The 18,973-nt window shown below is 34.8% G+C and overlaps 1 protein-coding gene across 6 annotated transcripts in view; it reads right to left on the bottom strand.

Annotated features, from left to right (window-relative positions):
- MNAT1 (MNAT1 component of CDK activating kinase) overlaps nt 1-18,973 on the bottom strand; it is a 188,283-nt gene that overhangs the window by 88,073 nt on the left and 81,237 nt on the right. The window lies entirely within an intron of this gene.

Raw genomic sequence — 18,973 nt, 5'->3', positions numbered from 1 at the left:
CAGGGATGGAGCCCCACATTGGGCTCCCGACTCAGCAGGGAGTCAGCTTCTCCCTCTCCTGTTGCCCCTTCCCCTGCTCATTCTCTCTCTTGCTCGCGCTCTCTCTCTCTCTCTCTCTCTCTCTCTCTCTCTCTCTCTCGCAAATAAATAAAATCTTTAAAAAACAAAACCTGCCACATTGCAAGGCGCATTCCAATGAATAAGGTTTATATTATTACAATGAATAGTTATTTACCTATGTCCCATAAGCATTTACTCACAAAGCCAGAATTTGAATCCACTCAGTCTGACATTAAAACCCTTATCTATCCCTAATCACACTGTTATCCTATCTTCTGTAAAAAGGCAAAATAATAAAAATAAAAATAAGAGGCACATTCTGTAACACTGAACAGAGTGACAGAAGCCTATAATTGCTCCCCATTACTTTCTCAACTCAAATGCCCCTACTAGAAAAGTGCAAGTTGCCACTAGCTAGAACACAAGGGAAAGTTTGATAGCCTTTGCTAAAACATAATGGAACTTTGCTAGAACTGGTGAAAGCAGGGAAAAAATATGCAACATTCTTTCACCATTTCAAAGACAAGAGGCCTTGCACCAAAAATAGGCAATTAAATGTATGGCTCTAACTTCTAAAACTAAAATCAACAACACAGAAATAAAAAGACTATTTATTTCATAGAGCCATATCACTATCAATAATCCTCATTCAAGAACCTAAGCATACACTAGGGCAATGTAGGAGTGCCTACCACTGGTAATATGGTTGGTTCAAATCTAACATTACTTCTTATAAAAATTCATTTTCTTCTTTCATTTCTGTCTTTACCCATCTCTCTTACTTTTCATCTTAACTCAAGAGACTATAGAAATGAAAAAAGAATTAACTACGAATCTGAAAGCTTATACTCTGACTCTGACTCCTAGTTTCCTGCTGGGCTTAAAGAGTGTATCAGTTTTAAAAAGGGGAAAGTTAGGACTAGTAATATTTATGCTACATATTTACATCCAAGTATATTAAGTGATATTAAATATAAGATCTTTAATATGATTACAAGATTCTTTAAATATAGAAATCTAGCACCACAGGCATTTCAAAATTCACTATGCTGACTTAAGATGTATCCTAAAAAGTCCATTCCTACTACTACTACTATTTCTTTGTAGAGCAGAATATAACTCAAAAAAGCTATACCCAGAAAGTTTTGGATGAAAGTCTACCATTTATTTGCATTAGCACCATTCAATTTGAATTTGTTTATGATTCTCCAAATATGTTGTCATAATATGATTTGAAAGAAGTCACTGTTACTTATCTTTTGAAAAAGTAAGCCCCAGAAATTAAAAGTTCCAGCAAAATAATCATAATTGTGTTTATATTACATGAATGATTTGCTGTTTCTCAAAAACAGCATATAGGAAGTCAGTAATTCTCAAACGTGCAAAGTATTTCCATGTGCTTAACAAGAAAACTATCCAAAACAAACAATGCTTAAGAAATTTTTTATTATTTTTATTTCCCTGCCATCTGTTTTAGTCTTTTTTCTTCTTTGTCCCACTCAGCTTCTTTCCTTCTGTTGCCTACCTATAGCTCAAAGTAATACTTCTAAGAGAATAAGGCAGCAAAATTAAGGTACACAGTTGGGAACTCTAATTCTAGATGTTACTTGACAATGACACAGTCCCGACTAAATATTTATGGACATAAACTCCTAAAGAGACTAATACATGCCTCAATACAAATACAATACAAATAAGTATACTATGGTATCTTTTACATAGTCTTAAAGATTAGCATTCAATATTCATCAAAAGGAAACTATATTAAGACCATATGTTCCTTATGAAAAATCAATACTTCTTATTCCTATAAGCCTTATTTTTATACATGGAATTTTATCAAATATATGGAAAACAGGTATGCATGGGTCTATGTGCATAAAATTTCATAAGGCAGAAGAAAAATCTGAATGCAACAATATATAATGACACAACATGAAATAAAACATAAAAAACTAAAACATTACTACCATTTCTCACTAGCAGAGATGATTAAGTAGCCTGTTCTCAAACAAGGATTACTGAATTACTGAATTACAAAGCTATGAAAACTTGAGGAAAAGGCAAACGTATAAAACATAAGTTTAGGCTATAAACATTTTTAAAACAAAATGAAAATCTATGGAATTTTTCTCTTTTAAGCTAAACTCTAAAGTCAATAAAAGGGTGAAGTTGAAGCCCTAATGGAACCTACAAATGCAGAAAGACAAAGAGAAAAATTTTGAAAGTAGCAAAAGAAAAGTGGCTCATCACATAAAAAGGAAACCCCAAAAAGATTACCAACGGACTTCTCATTAGAAACCACTGAAATCAGAATATAGTAGAATGGTATATTCAAAGTGCTGAAAGAAAAATACTGTCAACCAAGACTTGTTTTTTCCAATTAAACTATCTAACGGAGGCAAAATAAAAGATATTTCCAAATAAAAACTGCTGCTGGGGGGGGGGGGGGGGGGAGGGGGAGGAGAAGGAGGAGGAGGAGAAAAAAGGACGATGACGACAAACCCAAAAGCCTAAAGAAGTCTTTAAGAACAAAGAAATGACAGCTGGTAAAAACTTAAATTCTCACAAAGAAATAAGGAACATTTTTAGGGAATTACACAGGTAAATATAAAAGACTCAATGAAAAGCATTTTTCTTCTTTTCTTCCTCTTAACTGATTTTAAAAATAACTGGAAAAAATGATAAGATTATACGACTGGGCTTATAACATAAAATATAACATATATGACAGTAACAGTAATTAAGATGAAAAACAAATAGAGCTAATCTGGATCAAAGATTATATATTACTGGTACTGAATTACTATAATATGAGGTAGTAAGATACACATTATAACCACTAAAACATAATAAAAATTTGCATAGTAAAAAAATAGAAAGTATACCAGAAAAATGTCTATTTAACACAAAAGGAAGCAATCAACAAGGAATAGGGGACCAAAAAGGATATGAGATATACAGAAAACAAATATCAGGGCAGCCTGTGTGGCTAGCGGTTTAGCACCGCCTCCAGATCCTGGAGACCTGGGATTGAGTCCCACATCAGGCTCCCTGCATGGAGCCTGCTTCTCCCTCTGCCTGTGTCTCTGCCTCTCTCTCTCTCTCTCTAATAAATAAACTAAATAAAATCTTTAAAAACAACAAATATCAAAATGATGATGTAAATCAAACCATATTGACAATTACACTAAGTGTAAATGGGTTAAGCATACCAATCAAAATGCAAAGATTGGGATGCCTGGGTGGCTCAGCATTAAGCGCCTGCCTTCAGCCCAGGGCGTGATCCTGGAGACCCGGGATCAAGTCCCACATCAGGCTCCCTGCACGGAGCCTGCTTCTCCCTCGCCTGTGTCTCTGCCTCTCTCTCTCTCTGTGTCTCTCATGAATAAATAAATAAAATCTTAAAAAAAAAAAATGCAAAGATTGTCAAACTGGAAAAATAAGAACTATATGCTGCCTACAGGAAATACATCATAGAATCAAAGACATAAAATAGACTGAAGGAAAAAGAGTGGAACAAGAAAACCATAGAAACAATAACCATGACAGAGCCAGAGGGGTTACCCTAATGACAAAGACAAAAGCTTACAAGAGACAAAGAAAAATATTTTCAACTGTATAAAAATGAATATATAACATATTAGTAGTGCAACTAAAGCTACTGTATAGAGAGATTTATATCTTTTTTTTTTTAAGATTTTATTTATTTATTCATGACAGACACAGAGAGAGAGAGGCAGAGACACAAGCAGAGGGAGAAGCAGGCTCCATGCAGGGAGTCTGATGTGGGACTTGATCCCAGGTCTCCAGAATCACACCCCAGGCTGAAGGCAGTGATAAACCACTGGGCCACCAGGGCTGCCCGATTTATATCTTTAAATGCCCATATTAGAGAAGAAGAAAATTCTCAAATAACCCACATTCCCACCTTAAGAAACTAGAAAAAAAGAGCAAAGCAAACCCAAAGTAAGTAGAAGGAAGGATATAATATTAAAATGAAAATTAATAAAATAGACATCCGAAAAACAATACAAAAAAGTCAATAAAACCAAAGTCTGTTCTTTGGAAAATAATCAACAAAATCGCCACACTGTTAGCTTGACTGACTAAAGGGAAAAAAAGAGGAGACAAACTACTACAAGAAGAAATGAAAAGCGGAGATCCCTCCTGACTCCATAAAAATTAAACTTAGATGATACTGATCAATTCCTAGGAAGACTGAAATTACTAAAGGAAGGGAGGAAGGGGGGAGAGAGAGAGAAAGAAAAAAGAAAAGAAAATGTCTGAAGAGATTTTACAAAGTAAAGAAATTAAAACAGTAATACTTAGAAATCTCCCCATTAAGAAAAGCCAAAGTCAGACGGCTTCACAGGTGAAATTTATCAAACATTTAATAAAGAAATAACATCAATCCTTTAACAATTCTTCCAGAAAACAGAAAAGAGGAGAATATTTTCCAACTCACTCTAGGAGATCAATGTTACCATGATTCTAAAGCCAGACAAAGCCATGCTCTAATGTGGATTAAGCATAAAAACATTATGCTAAGTTAAAGAGCTAGACTCAAAAAACTACATTTTGTATAATTACATTTACAGAAAATGTACAAAGAAGACAACTTTATAGAGACAGAAAGCAGATAAATGGTTTCCTGGGGCTGGGAGTGGGAACAAGAAATAAGTGTGAACTGTCAGGGAAGTATTTCTGGAGTGATGAAATACTGTAAAGCTGGATTGGAGCTGCACATCTTTTTAACATCCCTAAGAATCATTAAAATGTACACTTAATACAAGTGAATTTTATTTTATGTAAATTATACCTCAATAATTCTATTTAAGAAAAAAATTGGCTTACTGACTAAATGAACAATCTCTAGCTAGACTGATCAAAATAAAAGTGAGAATACTAGGAATTTTAAAAGAATATCACTATAACTTACAGGCATTAAAAAAATGTTGAGGGACTATTATAAACTTTATGTCAATATATATGATAACTCATGATATGCTCAAATTCTTTGAAAAATGCAATTTACAAAAAGATACATAACATAAAAAGGAGTTATAAGAACTGAATAGTGAGAACAAAAACAGACCCATATTTATAGTCAATTGATTATAAACAAAGGCACCAAATGTAAGCAATCCAATGAAGAAAAGAAAGTCTTTTAAACAAATAGTGTTATGAAAAATGGATGTCCATATGCAAAAAATGAATCTCAACAAGTATTTTACATCATACATAAAAATTAATCCAAGATGGACAAGAACCTATCTGTCAAAGCAAAAACTCTAAAACTTTTAAACAAAAGAATATCTTTGTAACCTTAAGCCAGTAAAAACTTCCTTGTAAAAGATACAAAAAGAAACAACCTCAAAAGAAAAAAAAGCACCATAAATTAGACTTCATTAAAAATAAAAACTTCAGGGGCTGGTTAAGCATCTGCCTTCAGCTCAGGTCATGATCCCAGGGTCCTGGAATGGAACCCCAAAAGAGGGGGGGGAGAGAGGAGGGAATAGGGGCTCTGCTCAGCGGGGAACCTGCTTCCCCCTCTCCCTCTGCCTGCCACTCTGCCTACTTGTTTTATCAGATAAATAAAATATTTAAAAATAAATAAATAAATAAATAAATAAATAAATACTTCAGCTCATGAAATGATCAAAAGATAATGATTAAGAAAATGAAAGAGCTATAGACTGGGAGAAATTATTTGTTAAACAGATACCTGAAAAAAGACTTGTATGTATTTTAAAACCTTTTATAAATCAGTAACAAAAGGACAACCATTCAAGTTACTTAAATGGACAAAAGATATGAAGAGACATCATAAAGGGAAATATAGAAAAGGCAAACAAATGAAAAAAATCCTCAAAACCATTAGTTCAAAAGGAAATGCAAATTAAAATTGCAACAAGATACCATTAAATAGCCACCAAAATAGCTAAAATAAAAAATACTCATAGCATAAATGATGACAAGAAAGGGAACAATCAAAACTCTCATGTTATGGGTGGCAGTATAAAAACTGTGTAACCACTACTGGGGAAAAGATTGACAGTTTCTCCTAAAGTTAATAACTACCCTACAAATAAGCAATTTCACTCGTATACTGACCCAAGAGAAGTTAAAAGATGGATTCACAAAATAACTTACCCAAGAAAGTTCATAGCAGCCTTGTTAAGAACAATCAAAAACTACAAACAGCTCAGATATTCATCAATAAGAGAACTGCTAAACTGTATATTAAACAATTAAAATTCTAGATAGCAATAAAAAGGAACTAATAATTCAATACACAAACAACATTATTATTATTATTCTGCTTTTCTTGCATATGACCATTTCACAGTAACAAGGACTGGATGGCCCATTCCCCACCTTAAGCAACTAGAGAACTGAAAAAAATACAAGAATCAATGGTGTTAGAAATTGACTATCAGCTGGTACAGGACTATGATCCTGTACCAAGGGAAGGAAAACAAGTTGAAACCTATGCTGTCCCAGCTTACCGCAATTTCCAGGCCATGATAAGTGGAAGGGAACCCAAAAATAGCTGGGGAATCAAGAAGACTGAGATCAGACTTAAGGGCTGTCATGGTGGCTGTTAATTTCCAGGGCACATTACTAGAGAGGAAAACGCTGCACAGAGAGAAAACTCTAAAGCAGGAATCAGCAAATGTTTTCTGTAAAGGGCACATAAATATTTTAGGTTTTGCAAGGCCACATGATCTCTGCCATAACTACTCAACTAATTAAAACACGAAAGAAATAAAGATAATATGTAAATGAATGAATCTGCCAATAAAACTTTAGTTAAAATAATAGGTGGTGATTAAGACTCGGCCTGAGTGCTGTAATTTGCCCACTTTTGCTCCAGAAATCTACAAAGTGATATTCTTAATTCAAACCTGGGTATGATATAACATGACAAAGTGTAAACTTCTCAATGCCAAGAAAATAATCCAGGATCCAATACGTCAAATAATTTCCAAAGCTCGCACAGTTATCAGACTAGTTCATATTCTCAATAAAGGTAAAAAGGCCTTAATACATGGAGCATCAGGTATAGTTCTCAAAACCTATCACCTTGAAAGTGGAGCTAAATGAGCCTAACATTAAAGTCTTCTCCTATATGCCCTAATAATGCTTAAAAACAGTCCTTGTGGGATGCCTGGGTGGCTCAGCAGTTGAGCGCCTGCCTTTAGCTCAGGGCATGATCCTGGGGTCCCGAGACTGAGTCCCACATCGGGCTCCCTGCATGAAGCCTGCCCCTCCCTCTGCCTGTGTCTCTGCCTCTCTCTCTCTGTGTCTCTCATGAATAAATAAATCTTAAAAAAAAAGAAATCTTTGAAAGGACCAAACAGATTATAAATAACTACAACCCCAAATAAAGTCTGAAAATATTTACTAGAATAACATAAACTACCAGGGTATTCAAAAACAAGGCAAAAGTATATGACCCATACTAAAAGAAAAAAATAAGTCAATAGAAGCAGACAGAAATAACAGATGATTAAATTAGCAGACAAGGACGTATAAAGAGTTATTAATATGCTCTACATGCTTAAGAAGGTAGAGAAAAAAACATGAGCAATGAGAGAAATGGAAGATTGAAAAAAGACTCCTAGGGGCACCCAAGAGGTTGTAGATTGAGTCCTGCATGGGGTTTACAGTCAGCAAAATCTCAGGGGACTCTGCTTAGGGCTCTCTCACCCTCTCTTTTTGCCTCCCCTCCCCAACTCCCTACTCATGCACACGCTCTTTCTCTCTCTAAAATAAATAAATCTTTAGGGACCTGCGTGGCTTAGTCAGTTAAGTGTCTGCCTTCGGCTCAGATCATGCATGATCCCAGAGTCCCAGGATTTAGCTCACACCAGGCTCCCCACTCAGCAGGCAGTCTGCTTCTCATCCCACTCTCCTGCTCTCTCTCAGTCTTTCTCGCTCTCTCTCTCAAATAAAATTTTTTTAAATGTTCAAATGGAATATATAGAGATTTAAAACACATACTATCCAAAATAAAAAATATAACAAGAGGGATAAACAGCAGATAAGGTACTAGCAACATAGTTAAGGACACCTGGGTGGCTCAGGTCATGATCTAGGGTCCTGGTATCAAGCCCCACATTAGGCTCCCTGCTCAGCAAGGAGTCTTCTGCCCCTCCCTCTGTTTATGCACACACTCTCTCTCTTTCTCAAATAAATATAATCTTTAAAAAAAGAAAGTAGTATTTAGAACAAAGAAAAGTATCAGGAATAATGAGGGATATTTCATAATAAAGATGCGAAAGTATCAAAAGGATAGAACTATCCTACGTGTCTATACAACTAAAAAAAGAGCTTAAAAATACATAATGCAAAACTGATTTTTAAAAATCCACAATTATACCAGAATATTACAACACTGCTCTCTCAGAAAAGAAAAACAAATCAAGGAGGAAACAAAGATTTAACAATATCAATTAACTTCACCGAATTCACATTTACAGAATACTATGCCCAAAACCATAACACAAATCATTCTAAGTTCACAAAAAACTTCACCAAGGTAGACCATACTCTGGACTAGAGAACAAGTCTCAATACATCAAAGATATCTAAAATCATACAAAGCATGTTCTCTCACACTACAGGAGAATTAAACTACAAATCAACAGCAAAAAAAAAGTATTTAGAAAATTGAAAAAAAAAAAAAAGAAAATCTGTAAATACCTGGAAATTAAACAATACATTTCTAAATAACTCATGGGTCAAGCAAGAAATAAAAACCAAACTTACACAATAATTTGAACTAAATGGAAATGGAAACATAACTGTGATGGCTACACGAATGCACCTCTCATTTCCCAAGAGCAGAAGCATAATGGAGTAAGAGTCCCAGCTGCTGCATTCTGAAATCCAGCTCCACACTTGTACCAAGGCCATGATCTCCATGGACTGCTTCTAGCAATGACTGAGTGAGGCAGGAATACCATGGAAATTCCATAGTTAGGGGATAGAAGCCTCCTCTGCCAGAAATCTCCGGCACAAGAACTCCTCAGTTGCCTTGCCAAACCTTCCTTAAAAATATCCTATAGTGTAACACACACACACACACACACACAAAAGAATAGAAAATATACTGTAGTCTGAGAAAAGGTTCTACCCAACCTTTTTGTTTTTCTTCACTTGGGGTCAAAATCCACATCACTATCTGGTGATTTTCTCAGTCTCCTACAGGTGCCTCATTTTCTCTCACAGGCATTTTCCCTAACACATTTCCTGCACATTTAAACCTATCTTGGTAACTGCCTCTGAGAGGACCTAAACTGTCAAAATAACACATCAAATGTGTGAGATGCAACTGAAGAAATGGCTAAAATAACATTTATACCATTAGGTATCAATAACAAAAAATCAAGAAGTCTCAAATCAATCACCTAAGCTTCTAATTTTAGAAATTAGAAAAGTAGGGCAAACTATACCCCAATTAAGGAGAATGAAAAAAATAAATATAAATCATTGGAATGAAAAACAGAGCAATAGGAAAATAAATCAATAAAGTAAAACAAAAGGTTCTTTGACCAGATTAAGAAAATTGATAAACCTCTAGTCAGAATGATTGGAGAACAGAAGTAAGAAGATATATATTACCAGAATCAGGAATTAAAGAGGGAACAGTACTAGAAATCCTACAGGTATTTCCCAACTTATAAAGAGATGGTCCTTCAAATGTTTGCTAGCCCACGTTATGCATTGCTAGCCCACAGAATCTTATTTAAATTATGATATAGGGCAGCTCGGGTGGCTCAGCGGTTTAGCGCCGCCTTCAGCCCAGGGTGTGATCTTGGAGACCCAGGATTGAGTTCCACGTCGGGCTCCCTGCATGGAGCCTGCTTCTCCCTCTGCCTGTGTCTCTGCCTCTCTCTGTCTCTCAAGAATAAATAAATAAAATCTTTTTAAAAAATAAAAATAAATAAATAATGATATAGCTGAAAGCCCTTGGTTCCATTAAGAATAGTTAATTCCTCTAAGTTCAAGCTTCTAGGAGTGACGATCTTATACCATCCTGAGACCAATGTAGGGGCTGAATAGAGGTTTCAAGACTGCCATGGTAGCATGTGGGAAAAGCTCTGGTGAAAATGAAGAGAAGAAAGCAGCAGTATGTTCTTAGCTCTACTCTACCGTTCCCCAGTGAAGGCTGGGAGGAGGTGCCAGAAGCATTCTCAGCAAAAAATGAGAAGGGCTTCTAATGCAGAAAAATGTTAACAGAAAGGACACCGACAGAATGAAAGTGTATTTTAAGTTATCCATCAATTGTATGTTAAGAAAGTTAAGAGACTGTCCAAAAATAACTGAATATAAATTCAAACTGGTTTTCAAACTTAGCCACAGCCCCAGAAGGTGCGGTAAATTATAGTCTAACATAAAAGAGCTGTGCTAGCAATAAATTGGAAATGAACAAAATCACAAGCAAAATTAAATAGAAACTAACAATAAAATGGTCAACAAAAGGAAAACTTAATAGTATTTCCTACTATAGTCTCCATAGTAATTGTTCCTACAAATATCATTAGACGAACGTTAACAAGAACACTACAATTAGCTCAAGACAATACTGTTCATGCACTGATAAAATTACAAAGGAAAAATAAACTTGCTTAACTAAAAAATTAAAGTATCATACTGATAAACACTGAAGAAATTATTTGGTCATGCACATGTGCAGATGTAGCCTTGTAAGAGTACCAAACATTTGTGGCAGTCAGATTTCTCAGGAAAATACCATATCATACTCCTAAGCAACACAAAAAAAATGGATGTATTTCAGCATTTTCAAACATCAATTTTAGTATCTTTTAACTTATTCAACTGGTTACTAATAAAAAGTTCTTACAAAAATGTGAAAAATAATTCTAGGTATTTGAATTTCATAGCATAACCTCAGGAACTAAAGAAAGGATGTGCATTTTGAAATTACTGTGCAAGTTCATCAGAAGAAAATTTCTGGCTGGAAACCATGGAATGAACTTTGCTAAATTCACTCCTTTATTCTTTTGCTTAGAATGCCCCCACATATTCATTTTAAAAATGAAATGCCTTCCTTCATCCCTTCCATCTTCCTTAAAGTTTACTTTCTCAAGGCTTAATTCTAGTTTGCCATGTTCCACAATAATTTATTTAATTTGGGTCCCTTGGTAGAAAAGATCACTACATTTAGAAACAATACCATTCAGTTACTTTACACATGTTAGTTTTCACTTCCCACTTAGAAAATCAAATTCAATATGACAAAGACCATTAGAAGAATAGCAGAAAAGACTTGGAATCTACCAAACTTGTCTGAGCCTAAATCCTAGCTCTCCATTTAGCAGAATCATAAGTTTGGGAGATTTATTTTATCTGAGTCATCATGTTTTCTCATAAACAGTAATATTACTATCAACCTTGTAGGATATTTGTGAGGATTAAATGAAATAATATTCAAGGACTGCTTTAATCACATCTTCCTTCTTTTTCTCCACCTGTAAAATAATCATATCTTCAAACACCAGCAGCTAACATTGCTCTGCAGATGTAGCAGGTACTTGATAAAACTCTGTGATACACTGATTGGTACCTGATACAAATATCTGTAATATCTATCTCATTACATTAAATAATACAAAATAAAGTGTATAAAAACACCATAGAAAAAAGCCTGTTCGGAAGCCTGGGTGGCTCAGCGGTTGAACGTCTGCCTTTGGCTCAGAGCATGATCCTGGGATCCAGGATCGAGTCCCATATCAGGCTCCCTGTGAGGAGCCTGCTTCTCCCTCTGCCTATGTCTCTGCCTCTCTCTGTGTGTCTCTCATGAATAAATAAATAAAATCTTAAAAAAAAAAAAAAGAAAGAAAAATGCTTGTTGAATACATTAATTCAAACAGGAAACTATTATTTCTGCATTCCAGACTAAGAGTATTATCACATTTTCACATATCTAGAAAGTCCTCCAGACTGGAATTAAAAGATCAAAGCTTCCCACTATTAATATCTTACCAATTTTATAACTTGTTCCTATTATAATTAAAATAACTGATATAATTCACAACTCCTTGATTCATTATTTCTGCCTATGCTCATGTCCCGATCATCAGACAAGTTTTCTGGAATAAATTCAACCACTCCAATAAATTCCATAATCAATAGCTTGAGCATTAACTGCTTTTGTTCCTTCATCATAGTAAACTATGGAAAAGAATATAATATAAAGTTCACAGGACATAATTAGCTATTTCTAAGTTGCCCCAACTATGGACACTATTTCAGTTTCTTTTATGTCCATAGTATGATTGAAATGTTATCTAGAAATATGGAATATTAAAAAAAAAAAAGGCTTCTAAAGGCATTTGGGACCTAAGTAAAATATCTAATCACAAATATATGGTATAGGATCCCTGGGTGGCGCAGCGGTCTGGTGCCTGCCTTTGGCCCAGGGTGCGATCCTGGAGACCCGGGATCAAATCCCACGTCGGGCTCCCAGTGCATGGAGCCTGCTTCTTCCTCTGCCTGTGTCTCTGCCTCTCTCTCTCTCTCTCTCTCTCTCTCTCTCTCTCTGTGTGACTATCATAAAAAAAAAAAAAAAAAAAAAAATATATGGTATAAATCAAACAAGTCACAAACCCTACTTAGACTCAAAATTCACTGGTCTACCATAGTTTTTATTTATATCCGTACCCAGTTACACTTACAATGAGCCAGGCACTTTAAGAGTTTTATGTAATTATTCAAAAAAAAAAAAACACTCAACAATCCTATACTAATTCAAAGGGATAGCTGCACCCTAATGTTTATAGCAGCACTATTTGTAACAGTCAAATTATGGAAACAGCCCAAGTGTCCATCAACCAATAAATGGATAAAGAAGATGTGTATATACACACACGCACATATATAATGGAATTATTACTCAGCCATACAAAAGATGAAATCTTGCCATTTGCCATGATATGGATGGAACTAGAAAGTATTATGCTAAGCAAAATAAACCAATCAGGAAAAGGCAAATACCATATGATTTTACTCATATGTGGAATTTAAGAAATAAAACAAAAGAACAAAGGGGGAGAAAGTGAGAGGGAGGCAAACCAAGAAACAGACTCTATGGAAAACAAACTGATAGTTACCAGAGGAGAGGTGGATGGGGGTGGAGGGTATGTAAAATAGGCAATAGGGATTAAGGAATGCCCTTGCTGAAATGAGCCCTGGGTGTTGTATGACTATATTGCATAACTGAAATTAATATTCTACTGTATGTTAACTAGAATTTGAATAAAAACTTTAAAAAATATATTTTAATTATAAAAGAAAAGAACTAAGTACCCTAAGTGGTAAGTGATTTGCCCAAAATCATACAGCTACTATGTATGTACTAGAGGAGCCACAATTTGAACCCCTTATAATAATATTCAACTTTACAATTTTAATCATGAGCAACTATTCATTTTATAAAAGGTTTATTTATTAAAGTACTCACTATAGGATTATTCTAATTTATAAGAACATCCATTTCCTTTAAAATATGACAGAACTAACAAAACTTCTGTATATTTACATATAAACTCTTCAAAGTTATCTATGGTGGCAATTAAAACAAACAATTTAATCAAAATAATAAAATAGCTAGAGATATTTATTTATTCAGCTAGAGATATTCATTAAAAGAAAGGAATAAGTGGCTCAATTATATATATATATATGCATAGATGGATTTCATAATGCATAACAACTGATAAGGCTATTTTTAATACTAATTTTCCTAATATTTTTTTCAATATTTCAAAACACATTTAAAGATAAAAACACATAAACAGAATTCAAATGCTACTTGCATTTTCCTAAGACTTGATAAAGGACACATGACTTCTTTGTTTGCTACATTTTTATTTGGTACCTCAGTGCAAATTGTATATTAAAAACAGAATTAATGGAGCACAGGGGGGCTCAATCAGTTGGGCATCTGACTCTTAATCTCGGCTTAAGTCATGATATCAAGATCCTGGGATAGAGCACTGGGGTCCTGCACTGGGGTCCACACTTAGCAGGGAATCTGCTGGAGGATTTTTATCCCTCTCCCTTTATCCCTCCCCCCACTAGTGCTCTCTGTCTCTGTCTCTAAAATAAATAAATGAAAATAAAATAAAATTAAATAAATGAACCTTTTTCAAAAAGCAAAATTAGTAATATTAGGTCATGTTTTATTTTCATTTTTCAGACAAAATGGTCTTAAAGCAATTAAACTGTCACGAACTTATGGCTTATAGGAGAAAACTGACTACTCAATACAATTTTTATTTTATTTCAGAAACAATTGGGTATTAATTTCCTGTAACATTTTTAACAAAGTTTAATCTTCAAATGAGATCAGAAGAATAAACAATGCTTGATATAAATAGCTAAGTACTATTTGTTGCAGTCAGAAAAGCCAATATATATCACAAATGAATATATATGGCTCACCCACTGATACTATAAAACTTTTTAAACATTAGGTTAAAGTACTCAAACAGCTTTCCCCTTTGGCAATGAATGGCACATTCCTCTAAACTACTCCCCAGTAATCCCCCACAAAGAACCAAAAGCTATACTTAAAAATAATTCTTAGGTTACCATTGTGACTCAGTCTGCTTCTGGTTTGCATACAAAAGCACAATGAAGTTAGAACACCATCTTGTCTGAAAAAGCACCAGATTCTCAGCCTTGGATTCTGGCTCCTTAATTTTATGCCCTGACCAATGTGTCTTTCCTCCCTCCCAAAAGACTAAGACCTATGGGGTCCTTGGGTGGCTCAGCCAGTTAAGCATACAACTCTTGATTTCAGTTCAAGTCATGATCTCAGGGTTTGAAACAGTCCTGTAAGTGGCTCCATGCTAGATGTGGAGTCTGCCCCTCCCCTCCCCCCAAAAAGACAACACTAAGATTTAGTTACTTACATCTGTAGATTTTCTGTATGGATATCTAACAGTTTAATGACACAAATTATCAACAAATGGAACGCAAAATCCTGTTTTTTTCAAGTCTTTTCATAGGTTCACATAAGAATGGTATATTCAGGAATAGTATTCTTTTGGGAAAAAAATTATAATAACTTGTGATATGAAGAAGAAACAGAAGACCCTAAAATTATATTGCTGGGATTTGAAACAATGAAATTAAAATAACTAATGCCTGATGGAGAAACAACATTGGAACTCTTATTTTAAGAGTTCAGGATCACCTAGCTTGCTCAGTTGGTAAAGCATGTGACTCAATCTCAGAGTTGTAAATTTGAGCCCCACATCACATGTAGAGATTAGTTAAAAAAAATAAAATCTTTTTTTTAAAAAAAGAGTTCAAAACTATCAGCACAGAAAAGCCAAAATAGATATATAATGAAGTTTTTCGGGGCACCTGGGTAGTTCAGTGGTTGAACATCTGCCTTTGGCTCAGGTTGTGGCCCCAGGGTCCTGGGATGGAGTCCATCAGGCTCCTTGTGGGGAACCTGCTTCTCCCTTTGCCTATGTCTCTACCTAACCACCCCCCCCCGTCTCTCTGTCTCTCTCTCTGTGTCTCTCATGAATAAATAAAATCTTTAAAAAATGAAGTTTCTCCTATTCATGCATAAGATAGTGATTACATGGAAATCTCTAAAAAAAGTCAAGTCACAAATTATACAAATACTTCTCTAAAATCCTACCCTTAACATGTCTCCATCTACCGAGAGTTTAATTCCTAGGAAATATAATTCAAAGAATTCATCAGGTACAATATATGTGAACATCCCTGACCAAAATCTGTTCATTGACTGTCTCAACTCTACGTATCTCAAAACATAATAATTAAATCTTCATTTCTTACTCATTTTAACCCTTAATCTTTATCTGGGTTTATTAAATAAATTTTATCTCCTCAGTCACATCTTAAGGATCTATTTCTAAAACCCTGTATTACATATGCATGTCTTCCTTAGATCGTCTCCAAGTTCAGTATAACTGACTTCATTTGCTGTGCTGGACTTTCTTTAAGTAGAGCAGATCAGGAAAGGAAAAGGCCATTGTTCTGGCTCCTGTCCCTTACATTACTCTGTCCATACAATCAGCCTGCTATAAGAAGCAAGAACTCAAATCCCAGCTTCCTTCAAATCAGAAGGACACTTCAAGTAGAATTTATAAACTCTGTTATTTAATATTCTCCTTAATTAAATAATGAGGTATAACAGAATGAGTCTTGGTGTCATCTTTTATATGTGGTCTAATTTCTCTGAGACTCAGTTTTCACATTGCAAAAATAAGATTATCATCTATTTCATGGAGATATAAAAACAAAAGATGACAACTTTTATTAAAAAGAGCCATCAGGACAGACCCGATGGCGCAGCAGTTTAGCACCCCTTCAGCCTGCGTGCGGTGTGATCCTGGGGATCCGGGATAGAGTCCCGTGTCGGGTTCCCTGCATGAAGCCTGCTTCTCCCTCTGTCTATGTCTCTGCCTCTCTCTCTCTCTCTGTCTCAATAAATAAATAAAATCTTAAAAAAAAAAAAAAGCCATCAAAGGTCACAAAGTCTTAAGCAATGTTGGAATCCTGATCAACTCTGATCAATGAAATCAACCCCTGGGATATAGGTGCTCAATAAATGTTATTTTTCATTCCATATTTTAGGATTGATTTTTCTAAAGAATATAAGAACATTCAACTACATAAACATTGGATTTTCATCTACATTATGTTCAGTCTCTCCATTCAGTGATATTAATAAATTCACGTAAAAACTGTGTCATTTAAAAATTTCACCTTGCAGGCAGCCCGGGTGGCTTGGCGGTTTAGCGCCGCCTTCAGCCCAGGGCGTGATTCTGGAGACCCGGGATCGAGTCCAACGTCGGGCTCCTTGCATGGCGCCTGCTTCTCCCTCTGCCTGTGTCTCTGCCTCTCTCTCTCTCTCTGTGCCTCTCATGAATAAATAAATAAAATAAAATAAAAAAATTTCACCTTGCCCTTAAACCAAAACCTGAATTGTTATATAATAATAATTGGTATTCTATCATACACTTAAGTTACATGAATATCAACAAGCATTAAATTAACTGGATCACATACCTTACATGATAGCCAAAAAAATCAATTTCACGTGGATAGTATAAAAGTAAAACAATAAAGGCATCAAAAGACACTCTCAAGACAGTGAAAAGAAAGAAGCCACGGAGTGAAAAAAATTCCTGTTTTTTCTAAAATTGCTTGTGGGGCTTTTTTGGGGGAGGGAAGTAAAAGAAAACACTTATTTCTCAGAGCAAATTGGAATAGGAGTATGAAAGTGTGCAACAGATCACAAATGCCACTACTGATATCACACAACCAAGAATCCCTATCCCTCAAGAGATAGTAAATAATTTTTTTAAGATTTTATTTTGAGGTAATCTCTACACCAAACATGGGGCTTGAACTCACAACCCCAATATCAAGAGTCACATGTTCCAGCCAACCAGGTGATCCAGCAAATAATTTAAATTCCTATAACACATATGATTAATAAAAGGCTTAGATCCAGAACATATTTTTAAAAAACTCCCTACACATTAGTAAGTCTTGAGCAGGCATTTCAGAGAATAATATAGCCAATGCTCAATGTCATTAGTGATCAGCAAAATAAAATGCAGATCAGAATCACAAAACACTATAAAATACCCACCAGAATGGTAAAACCGGAAAAGGCAGAAAATCACAAGTGCTGACAAAAATACAGAATAACAAAAATACTCCTGGTAGAAGGACAATTGGTAAAAACCACTTTGGAAAATGATTTGACAGTATCTCCTAAAGTGAACACACATATTCACTATGACCTAATAACTCTATTAGGTAAAATAGACACCAAAACAATGTGCGTACATGTGCACCAAGAAACATATATTAACACATTAGCATAACTCAAAATACCAAAAACTCAAAAGGATCCAAACATCCAGCAATAGCAGAATGAATAAATAGTAGTATATTCCTCCAATGGAACATTATCTAGCAATGAAAATGAAAAAAAAAGAGCTATATACAAAACCATGGATGAATCTCACAAATATAACATGAATGGGCCCATTAATCAGGTTAAAGCATACATGCTTAAATGTTAAAGTTATATACAAGAGCAAGAAAGGGACTGCCATAAAAGAAGACTGACTACTTTGAGGGAAAAAATGGGGTACTGACCAGATCTAAGGGGTTATGAGGCAGATTTTCTAGAGCATCGACAATACTTTTTTTTCTTTTACCTCTGTGATAGTTACACAGATGTTCACTTTGTAATAATTCACTAAGCTATGTAGTTTGGTTCTGTGTCCTTTTGTATATACATGACATTTCACAAAACAAAAAATTGTAAGAGAAGGAAGAAGAAAAAAAATAACAAGGTCACAATCTTATCTAAAAAGAAACCTGAGGTATTAAAGTAAATGCTAAGGGCAAATGAAAAACTGATACCAAATAAGCACATGAAAAGATACTCAATATCACTAGTCATCAGGGACATGCAAATTAAAACTATAATGAAATAATATTACACACTTGTTTAGAATGCCTTTTTTTTTCCTAAAATATTTTTAAAACTCAAAATACTGAGCACTGGCAAGGATACAGAGCAATTGAAACACTCCTACAAGGCTGGTGAGAATGCAAACTGGTACAGCCACTTTAAAAAACAATTTAGCAGTTTATTACAAAACTAAATATACCCTTACCATATAATTCACCAATTTCATTCTTAATATTTAGCCAGTAGAAATGAAAACTTACGTACACACACAACTGTATGCAAATGTTTATAGCAGCTTCACTCATAATCATTAAAAAACAAACAAAAAATCCAAATGTCCTTCAACTGATGAAGGATAAAGAAACTTGTATATCCGTAAAATGGTATATTACTCAA

This window comes from Canis aureus, chromosome 9 (genome assembly GCF_053574225.1).
Source record: "Canis aureus isolate CA01 chromosome 9, VMU_Caureus_v.1.0, whole genome shotgun sequence".
Taxonomy (NCBI): Eukaryota; Metazoa; Chordata; class Mammalia; order Carnivora; family Canidae; genus Canis; species Canis aureus.
Note: the sequence above shows the minus strand (reverse complement) of the source record. Positions and strands in the feature narration are given on the sequence as shown.